We start from the raw sequence: 12,267 nt of genomic DNA, 5'->3' as shown, positions 1-12,267 counted from the left end.
TCCCAGGGCTGAGAGGTGAAGCATGGGGTTTTCTGAGGCCATAGGGTGAGTTCTAGGGCAGTGAAAGGTCCTATCCTTAAATTTAAAGAATTAAAACAAATTCTCCTAAAGTAGTTAAGTAAGGTAACTGGAGTTCTTGGTGGCTATCTAGCACTTTGGGTCTTACCTTGGGATCCTAGAAGGTGAAGCCATAGGGCCAGAGCATATGAAGGAATCACTGTCTTCCTTGACACCATTAGTAAAAGCTGTCTTCAGAGAATTCTATCATCATTCATAAATGAGACTCCCCTTCCCAAGTCTGTTGGGTTTTGTTTGTTTTTGTTTTTTGCTTTTTGTTTTTTTAAGGGAAATACTCAGACACGGAAAAAAACATGACTATAATGGGTTAAACAGCACAGTCAACTTTTTCAACTTTTGCTTCCATGTTCTCAATGGCAGAGGGGCCACCTGACTGTTCTACCTAGGTGACAGTTCCTGTGCAAGGTGACTAGTCCTTGATGCAAGCTGCTGACCCTAACTCACCAACACTCCCCATGAAACAGCAGAAGCTTTGGTAATCTGGGTGATGGTTCTGTGGGTTTAGGTCATACAGTCTTCTGCGAAGACACACACACTGGTACACATTAGATACAAGTAGTCTGATGGAGGAAGCTAGTTCAAATTCAATATGTTTGCTGGGAACATGGAGATAGGATCCCAAGAGCCACTGGCTAACTGCATTGGTGAGGTCTGGGTTCAATTGCGAGACCCTGACTGTGAATAAGGAGGTTGTATTGGTGAGCTCTGGGTTCAATTGAGAGACCTTTTCTCTATAAATAAGGCAGAGAGTGATCAAAGATTACAAAACTAGGCCTTGGATCTTGACAGGCATCCCAGGCATTGCACCAGAACACTCTTGAACATGCATACATATCTCTGTCTTTCTCTCTCTCTCTCTCTCTCTCACACACACACACACACTCCACATACACCACACACATGAAGAGAGAGACAGACAGAGACAGAGAGAAGATGAGAAAGGGGAGTAATTATGAAAATAACTTAGAGCAGAGATTCTTGGTCCAGGGAAGCAGCTCAATTGGTAGAACACTCAACTAGCATGCACAAGTTCTGAGTTCCACCCTCAGCCTCACAAGAGCCAGGTTTGGTTATTCCTCTCTGTAATCCCAGCACTCAGGCAGCAGAAGCAGGGGGATAAAGTCAAGGTTGTCCTCATCTGTGGAGTAAGCTTGAGGCCAGCTCCGGTTACAGGAGACCCAGGGATGGACATAACTGGGAGCAGGTATATAAAGGTTTCTGAAAGCTTCTGGCCAATGAGAAGAAACCCATTTTAGAAATAACCTGATATACAAACTTCTAACATCTTTTAAGGGCTTACTTCAAAGGCTGACAGGCTCCACCCATCAATCAAAGGCTTTCTGTGCAAGTATGAGGATATGAATTCTGTCTCCAATCCCCACATAAGAAGTCAGGTACGAGCTTGTAATCCTAGCACACATACGCGAACATGTACACACAGGTGCCCCTACACAAAAATACACACACACACATACACACACACACACACACACACACACACACACACACACAGCCTTTCATAGAATTAATAGTAGGTCATGGTTCTCAGGCTCCTTAGGGATCAGAGGGAGGCTGGGTACAGAATCTATTTCTAGGACACAGGAACAGTAAACCCTCCGTGATCTTTGCCCCAAGTATTTCACCAGCAAGCTTACCTGCTTTGTTGGGGATTCTTCTCTCACAAGAGGAAGAAGGGTCGTGTGAACCTACTGATCTGACTCACCAAGGAGACAACAGAAATGTGCATGGTTCCCCACAGCAAACATAAATTACTAGTATGTCCTGGCAATTCTGTCCCAAGGTATGCACTCAAAATAACTGAATACAAAAGGGCTGGTGATGTGACTCGGTGGTAGAGCATCTGCCTAGCACGCTCAAGGTCCTGTCACATGTCCCCTTCCCCACCACAAAGACTAAAAATAGAACCTAAACAGATTGATTTCTTCTTCAAAACTGATAGCAATGAAAGCTGCAGTGGCCAGTAATACATAACCCAAATATCCATCAACTGATGAGTGAATAAATCCAGTGTGAGATGCAGTGGAAGATTACTTAGCCATAAGAAGAACAGCACTCTAGAACATGGTAGTCTATGGGTGAATCTTCTCTGCTCAGTGAAGTGAGCCACATACAAAGGAAGAAGTGTTGGATGAGTCCATGCATATAAAATGTGTAGAATAGATGAAGTTACAGAGATTGAAAGGAGAGTAAAGGTTATCAGGGAAAAGGGAAGAATGGAAACCTGCTGCTGAGTGGGACAGAGTTTCTGTTTGGGATAAAGACGACAGTGGAGATGGCAAGATGCAGTGTGATTAGCTGCTGTCAGCAGGCAGACCTGAAACTTGCCTTGTTCTTGTCTTCATCCCCTGATGCTGGAATTGCAGTCTGTGTTCCCAGTAAGGCTGAGTTTTCTGCCTTGAACACAACACCCATGAGCTCATGACACTGCTCTCCACAGACACACAACACCCATGAGCTCATGACTCTACTGTCCACAGACACACAACACCCATGATACCACTCTCCACAGACACATGTTGGCATTGCTACCAAGTGAAATAGATAAAATAATTTTAAAGTGAACATAGCCAATTTATAATATATATAATCATATTATACATATGCCAGAAGGAAATAGAGACAATATTTTAACATATGTACTGGATAAAAAGACAAGTAAGTCCCTCCTAGGCTGCAGAAACAGTTCAGTAGTTCAGAGAACTGTGGTTCTTGCAGAGAACCTGGGTTGTTTTATTGTTTTTCCAAATACCCATACTAGTATGCTCACAACTGCCTGTAACTACAGCTTTAGTGTATCTAACACTGTCTTCTGGCCTCCATAACCACCTGCAACAACATGCACATGTATACACACATACACATAATTTTTAAATTAAGGATACTATTAAATGATAATATTTAATGGGAAAAATATGCTATTGTTAAATGAGAAGCTGCTGTGTAGCTAGCTTAATTGCTTAATTAAACAAGTATATATGGTGGGTTTTTTTTTTTTTTTTTAGAATGAACTAAAGGGCTGGAGAGACAAATGCCACAGTGGTTAAGAGCATCCAAGTTTGATTGCTACACCCACATGTCAGCTAACAATGTCTGAGCTAACAACTCTGGAGAACCTGATGCTATCTTCTGGCCTCTATAGGTACCAGGCACACATGTGATATAGAGATACACATGCAGGCGAAGCGCCCATACATATAGTATAATAATTTTAAGTATTGAATAGAAAGAACTGTACCAAGAAGTTAATGATTCCCCTAAAGTACTGATATTGTGTTATTTTAGTTGTCGTGGTTTGGATAAACTTCCCTTAAAGGTCTGGTTGGTTAGAGCTTTGTGCTATCAGGCACATGGGAGAGCCCTTAAGAGGTGGGGCCTAATGGAAAATCCTCTCATCACAAGGGACTGGCCTTTGGGGCATACTGTTACTCTGACCCTTCCTGACTCTCAGGATTCCTGGCCATGAGGTAAGCAGTGTTCTATTCCACATGCTTGCTTCACAATGAAGAGTTAGAGGTCAATGGGTCATAATCAGAAGTTCCGAAGTTGACCTAGAGTCAGCCTGTCTTCTTCATGGGTGATCTTTGTGAGTTCACATAATAGAAAGCCTACTGACCCACATGTATCCAGATGTTCTATGGTAAAACCATAGAGCTATATGAAAATGTAAAAGTGAAATAAAATTTTTGTGCTAGGCCTGGATTGATGGCTTACACTTGTAATCCCAGCACCAGGGAGGCTGAGGCAGGATGATCCTGGCAAATAACTAAAGGTCATCTTGTCTTTCAACATCATCCTGGTCTACGCATCAAGAAGCAAAACAAAGATTTTCGGTTTTGCTGGAGACATGTTTAGTGGCTGTGGTAGTCATTCTTGGGGATTTAGGATAGTACTCAGGGTATAACAAATCTAAGATTTACTTTTGATATATTTCTGAAAATTTAAAGTATTTTCTACCTGCAGTTAACTACAATGTACAGATAGAGATGACCAGCCGTGGCTCCCCCATTAAAAACAAAACAATAGCAAAAGCATGCAGTGTCCTCACTTCATTTCTGTTTCCGTGATAAAATGGCCTGGCATAAGTAATTAGTGCAAAAGGGTTTATTTCAGCTCCCAGTTCCAGGTGTGTGCTGTAATTTGCAGGTAGGGTTGGAGGACAGCTTACCAATTTCCTCCTCCTACCATGAAGGTTCAGGGATCAAACCCCAATCCTCAAGCTTAGCAGCAAATGCCATTACCTACTGAGCCCTCTCACCAGCCTGAGATTGACATTTTATTTTTGTGGCACTTGTGGCTGGACACACCTGGGCTGTAGGTACTAAGGTGATCATGTACTCCTGCCCTGGGACCCCTGCTCACACAGAGCCTTCAGGGGACCAACATGTTCAGTCTCAGAAATGTCTGCACACAGCAGAGGTAGATTGTCCGAGTACCAAACCATACCACTTAAAGGACGCTGCAAAATGTCTATACTTTCCTGCAGAAATTAGTGTTAGTGTGGTATTTTACCCATGTATTTGCAGCACTCGTGTGTTAGGCATACTCATGTAAAAGTGAAACAAGTTTGGATAATCTGGTATAAGGATTTTTAACAAGCTGAGAGGCTTAAAATCTGAAAGGACCTGGGCTCTGACCAACCCCTGGCAAGCATTTATCATGGATTATCAGATTGGAACTGCTGAAAATCCCCTTGTGGGATGTGTTGATTTGCAGGTTTTTACCTGGATGTGTAATGGAGCAATGCTGTTTCTGGCCTGCCAGATGTGATTATGGGCCCACCCAGGGGAGATTGTATTAATACCAAAATGACTTGGCTTTTCATTAATCAATTATGGGCTTCTTTATTTAAGGGATGCAGGGAGTGGGTACCAGTGGAAAATCCATGAGACATTCAGGTGTTTTTATTAAATCTTCCTAAAATGTGAAAATAACAGCTACCTGGAATGACAAGGAAGCAAAAACTACCATTTTAAATCTAAAAGAAAATTACAGGTAGCTTACCCCCTGAAGCTGTGGTCACTGGGTCACAAGAGGTCCTGAGAGAGTGGATTACACCCTTTGGCCTCTTGTTACTTTGGAGGAACTTAGCTACTTGTATTGTGCATGCTGAAGATATACAATGATGAAGGAGGACCTGCCAGATGTGTGTTTTGACTCTGACTATCGGCAGGAAGACAGCTCTACACAGTAAACATTGCCCATTATTGATTATTGTGGTTTGGAAGTGAAACGTCCCCCTATAGGCCCATGTGTTTGAGCACTTGTTCTCCAGCTGGTGGCACTGTTTAGAAGAGTTTGGGACCTTTAGAGGGTTAAGCAAGTGGTTCACTAGGGTTGGGGGTGGAGCTCTGAAGCTTTGGTGTCTGGTCCTACCTCTTAAGTGTAGGTGCAATCCGGTCATCTAGTCTCTTGCTCCTGCCACCGTGCCTTCCCTGCCATGATGGACTCTCCCTCCAGAACTGTGAGCCAAAATAACCTTTTTTTCTCCTTTAAGCTGCTTTTATCAGGGTGTTTGTTGTTGTTGTTTTGGGGTTTTTTGTTTGTTTTTTAATCATCAACAGAAAAATGATGGACAGTGATGATGATGATGCTTAAAACACAGTGCTGAAGAGTGAGGAGGTTGTTCCTTGAACCTTATTAGCTTCTGTCAAAACACTTAGTAGGAGGAAATATCAGTGGTGTGTCTTTAGTGATCTTTCTTCTGGTTGGTAACTGTAATAACTGTAGCAGAGGAAAATGAAGTCTTGGTCCAGTGGTTGGTTAAATTAAGAGTTTAACTTCACATTAAATAGACTACTCAAGACACATAAAGAACAGAACTTGAGCCTGGGAAGATGGCAGCAGAGTCCTTGCTGGCTTGAGCTAGGCCTCTAGCACTGTGTAAAACTCTAGGCACGGTGACTCAGGCCTGTAATACTAGTGTGGTGGATTCTCTAGAGCTGACCAGCCAACAAATCCTTGAGTTCCAGTTTCAGTGACTAGGCCTGATCTCAAAAAGTAAGGTAGACAGTGCTTGTGGAAGACCTCCTATACCAACCTCCAGTCTCTGCATCCATGTTCATTCAAACATGTACAAGAGTATGCCTACCCCATACACAGAAAACTCTTTTTTAAAAGCAACTTAGTTCTGAAAAATAGGCATCAAGAGCTCAATGGCATAGCATATATATTACCTTGTGCCAAATAAGGACCAGTCATCTTAAGGTATCATTTGCCTTAGATGTTATTAGACCTGCTCCACAGCCAATACAAGACAGTGTTAAATTCATTTGCAGCCTTTACCTAGAAACCACAAATTTAAAGTTGTAGTCAAGGTTAATTAATAGAAGAGAAAGCCGGGTGCATGGCCAATGTATGTTTTCTCATATGTGTTTCCAGGACAAGGAGCCCTAGCAAAGTAATGTAAAATACCGTGAAGTCTGTAACTACTTACAAACAGTTGCTGCTTGATGAGTAGATCATTTGTGATGAAAAGGCAGCTCATTCTACCTACCACACTGTCATGTTCTATATTCTGTGGAACAAATTTTAATCTTTGGAACTACTAGAAATTTGGAGAATAAAACACTAAGAATGTAAATGCCTGGAGCCAATGTTTATTTAGCTATCTGGCAGCATCATCATCCATCATGTATCTACCACCTGTCATCTGCTACTGTCTATTATCTATATATACCCCCATCTACTTCTACCTAATATGTAGATATGGAATATACATGTATATTATATATGCATTAGATATACATATGGCAAACAGATAGGATTGACTTGGTATCTGCCCAGTCTTGCTCACCTCATCTGAACAATATGCTTCTAGACCGTGACCTCCAAAAGTCTTTGTCATCCCCTCTCTGGAGAATGAAGATGGGATGAGTAGGTCCCAGGAGCCTGAGCTGGGCTAAGGACCTGTTGCCTACCCTTTCAGTTTGTTGTCCACTAGAAGAAATATTGGAAGCAGGGTTCCTAAGGAAATAATAGAATCACAGTAATCCATGCAGGGTAATTTTTCCAAGTAGAAGGTAGAGAGGTGATTGTGGTAGTTTGAATGTAATTGGCCCCCATAACCTCATAAGAAGGGCACTATTAGGAGTTGTGGCTTTGTTGGAGTGGGTATGATCTTGTTAGAGGAAGTGTGTCACTGTGGGGTGGGCTTTGAGGATTCCTATACTCAGGATACTGCCCTGTATCCCAATGGACTTCCTGTTCCCTGAAAGCCAAAATGTAGCTAGCACCCTATCTGCCTGCATGTTGCCATGCTCTCTGTCATGATAACAATGGACTTAACCTCTGAAACTGTAAGCAAGCCACCCAATTAAATATTTTCTTTAGAAGAGTTGTCATGGTCACAGTGTCTCTTCATAGCGATAAAAACCCCAAGACAATGACCACAGAAGTTAAAGAGACAAAAGCAGTTGTTACTGATGAAGAGATGGGGAGATACATTTTTCCACTGTTTTCTAGGTTGTACATGAACATCTCTGCAGTGTTTTCTTGTCCTGTTTCTGCGGGTGGGAAACAGGTTTCTGGAGGACTGAAAAAGATGACCAGATGGAAACCATTTCCAACCATCTGACACAGTGAGCCATTATTACCAGCCTTAGGCAAGCTCCATTCAGTCTTCAGGCAGTTCTGAACTGTTCCTGTGAGGCCTGCCTGTCAGTGCCCTCAGGGGGAAACACTTGCTGGTGTTGTGGAAGCAGTTTCCTTACAGATCCAGCACTCACTGGTGATGCCATGTCTTGACTCAGAGTGATGACCTACCCAGAAGAACTGTGAATCAACCTATTTAAAAAGTTTGGAACTGTGAAAGGTCCCAAAGAGTAGCCGCCTCTCAGAGCACCAAAACCTCTCTTCTCTGTATTCCCAAAGCTGATATTTTTCTGTGGCAATCTGGAAGAAACTCCACAGAGGAAACCAGCCACAAAAGTCTCCATACTTAACCATCCCCACCCCCTTAGCATCAGATTCCCAGGGACACAATTCCCTCAGATGTTCTGGTCACTGAGTTAATCTGACTGGAAGCAAAAACCACCTTCAAGAACTCTCAGTCACTAGCAGCACTTCCTGCAATTGGTGATGCATGTAGGGACTGACAGGTCCAAATTGGCCGTGTTTTGTTTCTGCACAGAAGTCTAGGGAAATGGCACAAGCAAGCAGAAGGGAAGATGTCGTTGTTACGCTTGCATCTGTTTAATTTCTCAGGAGACTGCTATTAATAGACTGTACTTTTAGAAGAAGTAAATTAATTTTACACAATGTTTAAGGAATATTGCCTATGCAGGATCAAATGAAGGGAAGGATCATTTTGCCAAAGGCAACTGTTATCGAGGCTCTGAAATTAATTGGATGCTTTAATTGAGGTAGATTACTCGCTAATCCTTGCTTGAATACAGTAATTCTCCTATTAAATTATCTTTGAATAATTACCTGGAATTTCTCAGCTGCAGGGACTGATGGCTATTTAATTGCACCGTGATGCTGCTGTATAATTACTTAACAAGGTGTCCTGTAATAGTTTAATTCCCCTTTTACTGAAAAAAGGTGGATGATAAAGTAACTACAAATACCCCCTTTCATTAAAAAAAAATAAATTGCTGTAAGGGTTTTTTTTTTTCAAAGATTATTTATTATTTGAAAATAAATTTAATTATTTTTATTTTTTTATTTATAATTCAGGTACTGATGACTTTTTAAACAGAGCCAAGCCTCTCTAACATATTATACATTAGGTAGCATTTCAAAGGACTGGAAAGTCATTTTTAATTTTTGCTTATCATGAACATCTCATTTCTCATCATTAAGTATCCAAGAAACCACTTCTTTCTCCTCATTTTACCGTATATTTTATCTAAGGTTTTCAAATTAAGTGTGTGTCCATGAGGTGAAGCATTAAATACTTCTAATGTATCCCTGTATGTCATGTGGTAAAGTAGTGACCAAAAATTAAATGGATTGTCTGGGATTGTTTGGCAATCGCTGTATGAAATCCATGGTGTTCACCAACATACCTGTGTACTGGCATTTAGCAGATCACCACGGATGTGATTTGAGTACTAGCAAATACAAACAAAGACCACCAGAATTTTACCAGGTTAATCAAATTGCCCTGACAAGTCAAATCTGATGCTACAGTAAAGAAGTAAGGATGCTGATTTTGACAGTTGTTCTTCTTTATGTCCCTTGGGGATATAAGATCTGGTCAGATTGCTGAATGTGGTAGTACACACCTGAAACCCAAGAGCTCTAGAAGCTGAAACAGGAGGGTGTTAAGCCGCCAACCTGGACTATCCAGTGAGATACTACCCACCCTCCAAAAGAAAAATCAAGAAAGAGAAAGGGAGAAAGAAGAGAGGGAAGAGGGAGGGAAAGAAGCAGAATACAGCTGATTGGGATAGTGACTAAAAAAAAAGGTTAATTTCCACAAACTGCTATATTCCCACGTGGCACATTTGCCCTAGAATGATGTACCCGTGTATCTATGACCTCAAAGCTAGAGTAACATGCCTGTCAAGTGTGGTACAGTAGCCTGGGTTTCTAGAGAAACAGTACCAAACTACTTGTGTGTGTGAGCCATACCACTGAAAGTAATCAGCCTGCTGGCACACCATGGCAATCCCAGTCAGGGTACAGGACATCCCTACTAAGTGGGTAAGTCCATGCACTCCAGTAATTAACTTTTTTCTTAACTATCTTTGTAAGCAAAAATAAAAATAGTGTAAGCTTCCTGTAGACACTAAAATTTTGTATTTGTTTGAGTAAAATTGTAAATAAATATCTCAATTGTCTTTTGATTAAGGAAATATGTCACGTCGTCCATCCATAAATATAGTAACATCTTTTTTAAAGTTTTTAATTTTGTTTATTTAAAATAGACCTTTGTTCCTCAGAATAGTGGGTGTGGTGGTCTAATGCAACTCTGTGTGTGTGTGTGTGTGTGTGTGTGTGTGTGTGTGTGTGTATGAGAGATAGAGAGAGAGAGAGACTTCAGAATCAACTATGTTCATTATTAAAAAGCAAAAGTTGTCTTTTAGTAATATGAATAGTCTGGTTACCAAGAATGGACTTCATTTTCTGGTGCAGTTTTTCCTTAACTGGAACCATCTATCTCAGAAGTAATTATACAGGAAGTCTTTCCCCAATCCTTATATCTGTTCACCCCTAAAACAAGATAAAACAAAATTTCTACATGTTTTTCCAAAAAAAGAAGACAGCATCTTTGTCCCTCATCTCAATAATGGATCTTCTGCCAGAAGACAAATGTCAAATTGAATGGACAAGATGAAATAGACATGTCTTCATCAGGACCAAGCCACTCTATCCTGCAGGGCTGGCTGTGTACAGTAGAGTGGCTCTCTGTTCAGGGACAGATCGATTCTTCATTGGGATTCACATTCTGCCCATCAATGAGAGACCACAATTAGGTCAAACTTTGATCAATCTTCCTGCCAACAGACCTGGAATCACATTTTAAAGCCTGATCTGAGATCACACCCTTCTTTTCTTCTAACACAAAAGCGGGACCACGGTGTCACTGAAGCTTCCTTGAAATTGTTTGTGTTTCGCTGGTGATGTGAGATGTGGCAAATTGGCAATTCTTTCATTCCACAAACTAGATGGGCTTTTCCCCACTGTCATCTATAGAGAATTGCTTAACCTTCTTTGGCCTTGTTCTCTCCTCGATGGACCTGAGCTTTAGGCTGTAATGAGTTGTTACCAAACTTTATTGTACTTAATGATGAATGGGGAGCTGCTTAAAATGCATTTCCTGGGATCCATCTTTGGGATTCTGCATCAATAGATTTAGGTTGTGGATAAGCCTTCTTCACAAGTTCACCAGAATACACGTAGGTGAACATGACTTTAGATGCAGCCTGGTGAACCAAATCCTAAACTCCAAAATGAACTCAGGAATCTTAAAGTTGGAAGTTCTAAAGCCCAAACTGAATTATTTATAAGTTGGCTGAGCAAGCAATGCAGATTTTGTATAAACATTATATTTGTTACACTAAGATTAAACAGCAAATACCAATTGTGCATGTTTAAGTAGAAAGCCTTATTTTAAACCTTTCTAAGTATTAATTCATTAAGACTCAAGCAGAAAGCAGTATGTTGATTTGATACATGTAGAAGCTGAGCCACATAGAAGCAAAGTTATTGGCTCAACAATGACCAGTGGGATTTGAGGAAGTGATAGGCTTGGCAAGGAGACCAAGAAGTACAGAGGAAATTATGGGCCTAGATAGAAAGAAGCTTCTCTTTTAACATGACATCCTGCAGGTCCATTTGTTGTCTAGGTGATGAGAGGGTTACCTCTTCCCATTGCACTATTATCTCTTGTAATGTACCATGCTTTTCTTATTCATTCATCTGAGGATAGGTCTCTGTGATCTTGAATTTTAAGAAGAGCACTGTTTTGACCATGAGCTTGTGGCTGTCTCAACATACTGAGCTAAGCTCCAGAAACCAGGCATGGAAAGATAGATATTGCATGACCTAATTTACGTGTTGTATCTAAGAAAGGCGAATTCATAAAAGCAGAGGCTAGAGGATGGGGTGTGGATGCAGAAAAGAAATACAGTGAGCCAAGCCTACAGTTTTAGTGACACAGAAGCAGAAAGCTGGTTATCCACTTCAAAATACATTGTGTACATGTGAGAAAATGTCAAAATTAAACACAATACTAATAAATATGTAAAGAATTTTTCCTTCTCAAGACATTTCTGCTAAATTAGATAATAACAAGTTATTTTAGTGAGGAATTATTTAAATCTATTTATAAAATTTGGCCTATTATACAAAAATTTTATTTTGTCTACAATATTCCTGTAGATTGGTGATTAAAACAAATGTCACTAGTGCTTTCCTATTCACAGGCAGGAAGCAGATTTCCAGAGCCACAGACAGACCTAACTCCACCCATTAGTGTGGGCTGATTCAGGCTGGTTTAGTAGTAGTTCTTCAAGGTTCCATTTCCTTCACCCATAATATGGAGGCTTTAGAGGCCTCCTTGGATTAAGGAACAGTATTCTTATAAAACTTGACCAACTGCTTGGTATATGGCAATGACTCAATAAGAAAAGCAACAAAGTGTTGGTTTTAAGGGAACTCATCCTAGTATAGAGAGTCATCCTCCATGAATCAGGAGTGCCTTTAAGAAGGTCCTCCCTC

This window comes from Phodopus roborovskii, unplaced genomic scaffold, assembly GCF_943737965.1.
Source record: "Phodopus roborovskii unplaced genomic scaffold, PHOROB, whole genome shotgun sequence".
NCBI lineage: Eukaryota > Metazoa > Chordata > Mammalia > Rodentia > Cricetidae > Phodopus > Phodopus roborovskii.
The sequence above is the reverse complement of the archived record's forward strand: the minus strand, read 5'-3'. Positions refer to the sequence as shown.